The sequence below is a fragment of the Vanessa cardui genome, chromosome 26 (assembly GCF_905220365.1).
Source record: "Vanessa cardui chromosome 26, ilVanCard2.1, whole genome shotgun sequence".
Classification (NCBI taxonomy): domain Eukaryota; kingdom Metazoa; phylum Arthropoda; class Insecta; order Lepidoptera; family Nymphalidae; genus Vanessa; species Vanessa cardui.
Genome location: NC_061148.1, coordinates 3,844,341 through 3,854,802, shown reverse-complemented (window position 1 = coordinate 3,854,802; position 10,462 = coordinate 3,844,341).

The following is a 10,462-nucleotide window of genomic DNA, read 5'->3' as shown; positions in this document are numbered from 1 at the left end:
ACAAACAAAACTGATGAGTCAATAATAGAAACAATCACGAATCTCTAAAACAACAACACAGCTACAGTCACGACTAAACACAGCAGAAGGCAGGTGACAATCGATTAAGAATGCTATTGCAAATCTTTGACTTAAATTCTGCTAAACTGGCCCAAAACAAATCGATGGAACAATCCTTTTCACAATTTTTTCCATACTGCCTACACATCCTAGGTATTACGCAAGATTTGTCCTGTACCGTTTATGTTTGAGCAATGAGATGGGATGCCGTGGCAAACGAGATGGTACACGGAGGGATAACTGGCTCAGCAATTCGGTGCTATCAATGGTTCCTTTTAACAGCTTAAATAGATAAGACATGTCAGCAAGTTTACGTCTATCAGATAATGAGCTAATAGAGAATCTATTCAACCTCACATCGTAGGGTAGTTTTCAACCGACTGCAAAAAGGATGAGGTTATCAATTCGTCTGTATATTTTTTTGTTTTTTTCTTTTTTTTTTTATTTTTGTTACCTCATAAATTTAGCACACGCGTTTTGATAATTTTTTTTTGTTCGAAAGGTAAAGCTTCCCGTAGGGTCCCATTTTAGTTTTATTTTTTTCCGATGATGGTATCCGTATGAAAACGACATAAGTCTTAAATTTGCATTATGTATATGCGCGACAAATAGGTGAATAACTGAAAATCACGTTAACCAATTTTGATGATTCTTTTTTTATTATAAAATATATACTTCAAGGGTAGTTTGGTGAAAGTTTGGTAAGGTTCTGAGCATAGGATCTATGACAGTAGTAATGGAAGTAAGTAACGGAACGGAACGGTTCAATTCTGAGGAGCACGTTAGCGATCCACGGCCGAATCTTTTATTTATATGTTATTTGGATATTTGAGTCACTTTCCGTAGCGTGGTTATGTTCATGTAATAGTCATAGTCGAATGTTATAGTAAACTAGTGACCCGCCCCGGCTTCGCACGTGTGCAATACTGATACTAAATATACTACAGAATTTGTTTAATTACGACATCATATTGCAAACTTCTAAAATTATTAGTGTTTCTTTATTATGTTGTTCATGTATTATATAAACAAACCTTCCCCTTGAATCACACTATCTATTAAAAAAAATCGCATCAAAATCCTTTGCGTAGTTTTAAAGATATAGGGACAGAGAACGCGACTTTGTTTTATACGATGTAGTGATGGAACTCCTAAACGGCTTACAGTTAGGGTGCGATTTGGGGCAGAATTTCTTACTATCTTTAATCAAATTTTCTGTATATGAAGTAATGCCATATGATGTACGACATATATTAGCTCTTTTGCAAAAATTTTTACTGAGGTCGATTACAGCTCTTTCGAGGGTTTGTAGTTTATGCCGCATGACGTATTAAAGCCGCATTTTCGAAAGTCTATTTTTGATTTATTCGAAAGTTTCTTTTGAAATTGTCCCCGAATTAGTTTCTGATTCATATTTATAAACGGCACACTTAATCTATCCATATTAAGAAAAAATAGTTAGTCTACATCAGCTTCACTTAAAATCAAAAAAAAAAAAAATAATTTGATTTGATTGACTTCAAACAAAACACTATTTTAAAACAAATAAAAATGCTCTAAAAAGCTATAAAAATAATTGAACTATGAAAATGAAATGAACAATATTAGACTACTTAAAAGTCGATTTACGATTATATAATGTAGTTATAATTATTGCTATATTTGGAGTCGGTGTCAGCCAAGAAAACCCTTTAGTATATAGAAAATATATATATATATATATATATATATATATATAATAAAATTTTAACAATAAGAAAAACCGACTTCAAACAAAACACTACTTTAAAACAAATCGTATCGCTTCTTTCTTTTGATTGTTGAGGCGTGTGCCCGTGGCTGACACCGACAAATATAGCAATAATTAGAGAGAGAAATGCTTGAAGTGATAGAATTAATAAAAATTGAAAAGAGTAAAGGAGATAAGCCACCTAGAGGAACCCCTGCCTGAACATCACACCATGAGGAGAAAGATTATTACAACAATACAAATTAAGATTATTATACATTATGACGAATTCGATGTCGTCGGCCTTCGAGGTAACTTTGATCAATCTACCACTGATAGATATATGTTAAAAGAACCTAACAAACTCAAAAGGATGTCATGATCAACACAATTAATGCGTTGCTAAAATCCAATAAAATTAAAATTGTGAGTTGTTTATTATGCATGGCTGCACGAATGTCATCAGTCACCTTCACCAGAGGAGAGACCGTACGTGACCTGCGCGGAAGCCGGATTGGAGAGAGTTGAGGATGGAGTGATTATAAACACTATTAAGTTATTAATCTTGTTTAATTGCTATTTAATATATAAAGGTAATTATTATAACAGAGTTTTACGGTTTAACCCATATTTTCTTCTGTCATACTGTAAAATGATATATTATATATAGAAACATATAATTTCTAAATAATCAAGAGCCTAGGTAACTGTAGTAACTAAACAAGAGTAAGAAGTGTTTGTAGTGATCCGAGATGGCCCAGCGGTTAGAACGCATGGATCTTGACCGTTGATTGTGGGTTAAAAACCAGGCAAGCACCACTGAATATTCATGTGCTTAATTTGTGTTTATAATAATTCTACTCGTGCTCGGCGAAAAAGAAGAAAAACATCGTGAGGAAACCTGCATATGTCTTATTTCATAGAAATTCTGCCACATGTGTATTCCACCAACCCGCATTTCAACACCGTGATGGAATATGTTCCAAACCTTCTCCTCAAAGGGAGAGGAGGCCTTAGACCAGCAGTGGAAAATATACAGGTTGTTGTTGTAGTGTTTTTAACGCGACAGCATTTTTTAATGGATTACATTTATATGATGCATTCAGCGTAATATGATTCTTAAAATTTACTATTAATTAATATCCAATTAGAGATACATTATAATTAAACTTCTACTTTAAGAAACAATTAAGATACACTTTTGTTCTGTACACCATTATGATAACATTAATCGTCGACTGTTGATTAACGACCTCCATAGTAGTGTGTACACCAGTTTTCACCATGGATAAACGAAAACAATGGTTAATGCTAGTACTAGTGACTAAAACTGACCAATATTATAAAATCTGCGATCGTCAGAACGCACTAATCTTGCCTATCTTTTGATACGAATGTTAAAGATTATCCCGTGTAGATCGGTTCGTAATAATTATATAGCAACTTTCACTTTTCACTTTGCGTGTAAGGGTCCGCTTCCAATATAAACAAATGTCGAAGCTGCAGCTAGAGATACGAACTGTTATACCCCTACTTAGTAAGTGGTAACGCAGAGCCACTGAGTTGCAGCTGCAATTTCAGCAGTAAAGGCAGTAACAGTCAACATCAGATCAGTTCTCTTCCAACTTATATCCGCGACGGCTGCCTAAAGATCAGTCTATTTCTTACTTTAATTCTATATCCAATAAATATTCAATAAATGTTTAATTCTATTTATTTATTTATTTAATATGGAACTCCAACACAGGTACACATGTAATACAAAAAAAACAAGTTTAGACAATAAAATATTAAATGTACCTCCAATTATAGGAGAACACAAAATGCACTTATAAAGTATTGAAGTCTAAAACAAAACTTAAGAAAAAAAAATAAAAGAAAAAAAAAACTAAAACTAATTATTACAAAACAATGAAATAAAATAATTTATCGAAAAGTATTAACAAATCTAAACTAAACAAAATGTAGACTAAACAAAATGAAAATAAGTTCAGAATCAAATTTACTTTGACTAACAATTTGCATTAAAGGCATAACATTTCTTTTTGAAAGTGCTAAAAGTATTTGGGCTAATGGTGAATTTTTCCCAAGATTGGTTCTATTCTTACTCATTTTGAACAATGGACATGGTATCCGAGGGGGTCTTCGTGGCACGTTTATATTAAGTTTTTCGAGCAAATGTTTACTGTCCACTTTATTATGAAAAAGCTTATACAAAAAGGCTTAATGTATTTATTTGTTTGTTTGTTTGTTTGTTTGTTTGTTTGTTTGTTTGTTTGTTTGTTTGTTTGTTTGTTTGTTTGTTTGTTTGTTTGTTTGTTTGTTTGTTTGTTTGTTTGTTTGTTTGTTTGTTTGTTTGTTTGTTTGTTTGTTTGTTTGTTTGTTTGTTTGTTTGTTTGTTTGTTTGTTTGTTTGTTTGTTTGTTTGTTTGTTTGTTTGTTTGTTTGTTTGTTTGTTTGTTTGTTTGTTTGTTTGTTTGTTTGTTTGTTTGTTTGTTTGTTTGTTTGTTTGTTTGTTTGTTTGTTTGTTTGTTTGTTTGTTTGTTTGTTTGTTTGTTTGTTTGTTTGTTTGTTTGTTTGTTTGTTTGTTTGTTTGTTTGTTTGTTTGTTTGTTTGTTTGTTTGTTTGTTTGTTTGTTTGTTTGTTTGTTTGTTTGTTTGTTTGTTTGTTTGTTTGTTTGTTTGTTTGTTTGTTTGTTTGTTTGTTTGTTTGTTTGTTTGTTTGTTTGTTTGTTTGTTTGTTTGTTTGTTTGTTTGTTTGTTTGTTTGTTTGTTTGTTTGTTTGTTTGTTTGTTTGTTTGTTTGTTTGTTTGTTTGTTTGTTTGTTTGTTTGTTTGTTTGTTTGTTTGTTTGTTTGTTTGTTTGTTTGTTTGTTTGTTTGTTTGTTTGTTTGTTTGTTTGTTTGTTTGTTTGTTTGTTTGTTTGTTTGTTTGTTTGTTTGTTTGTTTGTTTGTTTGTTTGTTTGTTTGTTTGTTTGTTTGTTTGTTTGTTTGTTTGTTTGTTTGTTTGTTTGTTTGTTTGTTTGTTTGTTTGTTTGTTTGTTTGTTTGTTTGTTTGTTTGTTTGTTTGTTTGTTTGTTTGTTTGTTTGTTTGTTTGTTTGTTTGTTTGTTTGTTTGTTTGTTTGTTTGTTTGTTTGTTTGTTTGTTTGTTTGTTTGTTTGTTTGTTTGTTTGTTTGTTTGTTTGTTTGTTTGTTTGTTTGTTTGTTTGTTTGTTTGTTTGTTTGTTTGTTTGTTTGTTTGTTTGTTTGTTTGTTTGTTTGTTTGTTTGTTTGTTTGTTTGTTTGTTTGTTTGTTTGTTTGTTTGTTTGTTTGTTTGTTTGTTTGTTTGTTTGTTTGTTTGTTTGTTTGTTTGTTTGTTTGTTTGTTTGTTTGTTTGTTTGTTTGTTTGTTTGTTTGTTTGTTTGTTTGTTTGTTTGTTTGTTTGTTTGTTTGTTTGTTTGTTTGTTTGTTTGTTTGTTTGTTTGTTTGTTTGTTTGTTTGTTTGTTTGTTTGTTTGTTTGTTTGTTTGTTTGTTTGTTTGTTTGTTTGTTTGTTTGTTTGTTTGTTTGTTTGTTTGTTTGTTTGTTTGTTTGTTTGTTTGTTTGTTTGTTTGTTTGTTTGTTTGTTTGTTTGTTTGTTTGTTTGTTTGTTTGTTTGTTTGTTTGTTTGTTTGTTTGTTTGTTTGTTTGTTTGTTTGTTTGTTTGTTTGTTTGTTTGTTTGTTTGTTTGTTTGTTTGTTTGTTTGTTTGTTTGTTTGTTTGTTTGTTTGTTTGTTTGTTTGTTTGTTTGTTTGTTTGTTTGTTTGTTTGTTTGTTTGTTTGTTTGTTTGTTTGTTTGTTTGTTTGTTTGTTTGTTTGTTTGTTTGTTTGTTTGTTTGTTTGTTTGTTTGTTTGTTTGTTTGTTTGTTTGTACAATACAAAAGTATTAACAAAAGGCGGGCTTAATGCTACTGCATTCTCTACCAGCCAACCTTAGGATGTACAAGAAAGAACATGATATAGGTGTACAAAAAACATAAGATAGCCTTAAAAAATTAAACGATAACATAATATCATATAATATAATATAATATAATATAATATAATATAATATAATATAATATAATATAATATAATATAATATAATATAATATAATATAATATAATATAATATAATATAATATAATATAATATAATATGAGTACATACGTCCCTCAAAATCTAGCTTCACGTCCGGCATGACCACCTTTGCCACGTGAGGGACGGACATTGGTAACTTTTAAGTTCACTAACCAATGGCTAACGGAGCTCTAGTAACCCGAGAAGGAGATATGGAAGCACATTCAAGAAATACACGTATAGGGTCGCTTCCCGGGGGCGATCGCCGGGGCACGTCTGTAGCTGGCGTCAGGCGTGACAGAATGCGAGCCAGTGACTCCCGGCTTGCCGGTTGGACGGGAGTCGGGGATAGGGGGGTTAGGGGAAGATCCTCAAGGACTACAACCGATGAACAAAGCGATACAGATGATACTTTGCAGAGCAGGGAGGTGTCTCCCGTAAGCTCGGCCGGTACATCTGAAACGACCACAGAATCACAATATGAAGATGCAAGAAAGAAGTGGTCACTCGTAGAGTTAGAAGAACTTATGTTTTGTTATTTTAAAGCCAGAGCCGGAGGGCCTGGTTACCTAAAAAGATTACAGACTCTTTTCAAGGAGAGAAATCCTGACAATCCTAAAGTTAGTAAATTCACTGGTAACGGGTTATCAAATCAGGCACGCAGAATCATAAAACAAAATGTACTATCTAAAGATAAATTAGAAACAATACAAAGAAATGCAGAAAATATAGCACAACTCCAAATAAACGCTGTACCCTCTAACGCAGAAAACTCAGACATACAATCACCAATCACTTCAATATCATCTCTAACGACTCCAACATTTAATGATTTAGAACAAAATAGTAGTGGAGTATCTCAAACTGACTTAGCCACAAACTACAATAACGATAAAAGAAGGAAATGGACACATCAGGAACAGGAAGAACTAATGTTTTGCTACTTCATAGCGAAACGGGAAGGTACTGCCTATATTAGTAAACTAGAAAGAACTTTTAAAAACCGAAACCCAGATAATCCTAAAATTCATAGATTCAACGGAAACACACTATCTAACCAAGCACGCAGAATTTTGAAACAAAATCTCATTTCTCACGAACTATTGAACCGAATCAAACAGCGAGCTGATAGCCAGATACTACATTCTCATCGAACCGATTCAAACACACAACCAAATGCAATATCTGCGGCAGTGTTAGACAATATTGCAGAAGAAATTATTGAAGAAGATACGGTTAATGTTGATAATAGAAACGAACAAGAGTCTCCAACAGGTCAATTTCAAATCGAAGATGAAAATCCCATTATACTCGAATTCCTTCAAATTTTTGCGGAAGTAAAAGAAATACCTATCGAAGAGCGCACTTACTTACCAAAAGCCAAAATAAATAAGCAATTTATAGATAATCTAGCAATAATTAATAATTATTTACCCAATATTTTGGCAAGTAATTGTACTCTCCGAGACATGAATGATTTAATCTATGCAGCAGCAAAAACACTTATTATTAATAACAAACAATCTCCTTACTTACCTAAAGAAGTTTTAAAGCCTCACACAGATCCCCCATGGAAGAAGAGAATAAAAATAAAAATTGAACGCTTAAGGAAAGAATTAGGACAAATGGTAGAAATTTCGAGAGGAGTTTCATCACGAAAAATGATAAAAGTCAAAGAAAAAATTTACACGAAATACAAAATACAGAATGAAACAGACCACAAAAGTACAGAAGAAATATTGAAACAAAAAATAAAAGCACTAGCAGGTAGAATAAAAAGATACGATATCATAAATAATAAGAAACAACAGAATAAAATATTCGTTGAAGACGAACATAGGTTATACAGAAGTTTAAATACAAAACAGGAGCATGTAGATATAAAAATACCAAACAAGCAATGTACCGAGGAATTTTGGAGTAATATTTTATCAAAACCGATAACATACAACCATGAAGCAGAATGGATCACTAGTATAGAAAAAGACAATAATAACTTAAATACGAGCAAGTTTGAAGAAATTACTGTTGAACATATTAAACAATCTGTAGGTAAATTACTTAATTGGAAAGCGCCAGGGCAAGACAAAATTCAAAATTACTATCTAAAATATCTCACAAATATACATGGCCACTTAGCACTATTATTCACCAAACTTCTAAAAGACGAAGAACCGTTAGAAGATTGGCTTACAACTGGTAAGGTATTTTTAATACCGAAAAATCAAGATACCGAAGATCCGAAAAATTGGCGTCCCATCGCATGTTTACCTAGCATGTATAAGCTTCTCACATCGATACTATCCGAACAACTGTACACTCATTGTCAAGTCAACAACATTATGGCCCCAGAACAAAGAGGATGTCGACGTGGTGCCCGTGGATGTAAAGATCATTTAATGGTAAATAAAGCTATCCTGGAAGATGCGCATAAATCTCAAAGGAATTTAAGCATGAGCTGGATCGACTATAAAAAAGCATTCGATAGTATATCTCATGAGTGGCTATTGCGTGTACTTGATATTTATAAATGTCCACCTATCATTAAGTATTTTCTTGAAAGAGCTATGCTTAAATGGAAAGTTATAATGACGGCTAAGGGTTCTACAGAATCTTATACTACTGAACCGATTCATATTCGACGGGGCATATTTCAAGGAGATTCCTTATCTCCGTTGCTCTTCTGCTTAGCTCTTAACCCGATCTCAACATTGCTAGGTAAGTATGAAACTAAGGGATATAAATTGCACGATAAAATATGGATAAATCATCTAATATATATGGACGATATAAAAGTTTATGCAAATAATAGAAATAATCTAAAAATTTTACTCGACAGTATTGAAATATTTACGGCAGATATAGGCATGACCTTTGGTTTAGATAAATGTAACACACTTCACTTAACAGCTGGACATAGGAATTACACGGATGGTAACGAGCACGTACTGCTTAATGGAGATACATTTAAACAGTTAGAAATAGACCAAAATTATAAGTATCTAGGTATTAATGAATCAGGAAAAATTATTCATAGTGATATAAGAGATCAATTAACTAAAGAATATTTCAGACGAATAAAAAAAATAACAAACTCTTTCTTAAATGGACGTAATTTAATAAAGGGGATAAACACATATGCCGTTCCAGTTTTGTTGTATTCTTTTGGTGTCATTAACTACAAAAACAGCGACCTTAAGCGGATTGATACTAGAACACGAAAATTATTAGCAATAAAAAATGCCCACCAACAAAAAGCAGATGTTGATAGACTGTACTTACCTCTAGGTAAAGGAGGTAGAGGACTAATTAATTTAGAAAATTTATATAAAGCCCATATTTTAAAGTATAAGCAATATTTAGAACAAAAAAATGACTACCTAATTGAAGCAATAGTACAACAGGATCAAAAAAGAGAAAAATATTCCATATTTAAAGAAGCCAAAAATATAGAAGAAGAGTTGAAATTACCGAGCGGCAGACACACCGATTTAGAAATAAAAAAGAGCATAATACAGAAGCAAAGCGAATCCTGGCGAAATAAGACCCTGCATGGCCAATTCCCAAAAAAAGTCCTTGACTTGGCTAATGTGGACACTGAACAGACATTCAGGTGGCTGAAGAAACGACCTATTTCAGCTTCACTGGAATCATCTTTATTTGCGATACAAGATCAAGCGGTATTAACTCGTCAGCACGAACGCGATGTACTGAAACGAAGCGTAGATGGTAAATGCCGTTTGTGTGCAACTAAAGACGAAACAGTTCAACACCTTCTCGCAGGATGTGAAAAACTAGCTGGAACATATTATGTTCGAAGACATAACAACTTGGTTCAGTATATATATTGGTGCTTGGCAAGAAAAAATAAAATAGAAGTTAATAAGTTATGGTGGAAAGAAGAACTCAAGCAGCCCTTTGTAAAGGAAAATAGTACAGCCAAATTAATGTGGGAAATCCCAATACAAACAGACGTCACAATCACTCACAATAGACCGGACCTTATATACATAGATAAAACCAACAATAAAACTTACCTAATTGATGTTGCGGTACCATCCGACTATAACATTGGAGCAAAGGATATAGAAAAAATGAGCAAATATCATCCGCTGAAAGTAGAACTCTCAAGATTATGGAAAACCACAGTCATAATGATCCCAATTGTAGTGGGAGCTACGGGCACCGTGACAAAGAACTTGAAGCGGTACTGCGAGAAGCTAGAAACACACGTCAATATCCACATCCTCCAAACACAAGCTTCACTTCACTCATCCACAATAATCAGCAAAGTTCTCGGAGACACAGTATTTGTCACTCATTCACAACACGCAAACAACACATAGACACACACATATTAACAGTTTGGTACACTTATATTATCTACTCACAACAATCAATCCTTTTACTTTATTGAACTGAATATGCTGTGAACCCAAAATTGAAAAGTAGTCTGTAATCATTTATTTTTAATTTTGAAGTATGCTTAGATGTTACTTGTTATTTAATATTAAGAAAAATATACTTAGAAACAAAAAAAAAAATAAAATAAAAACATTAATAAAAAAATAAAAAAATGAATAAAAATATTAAAAAAA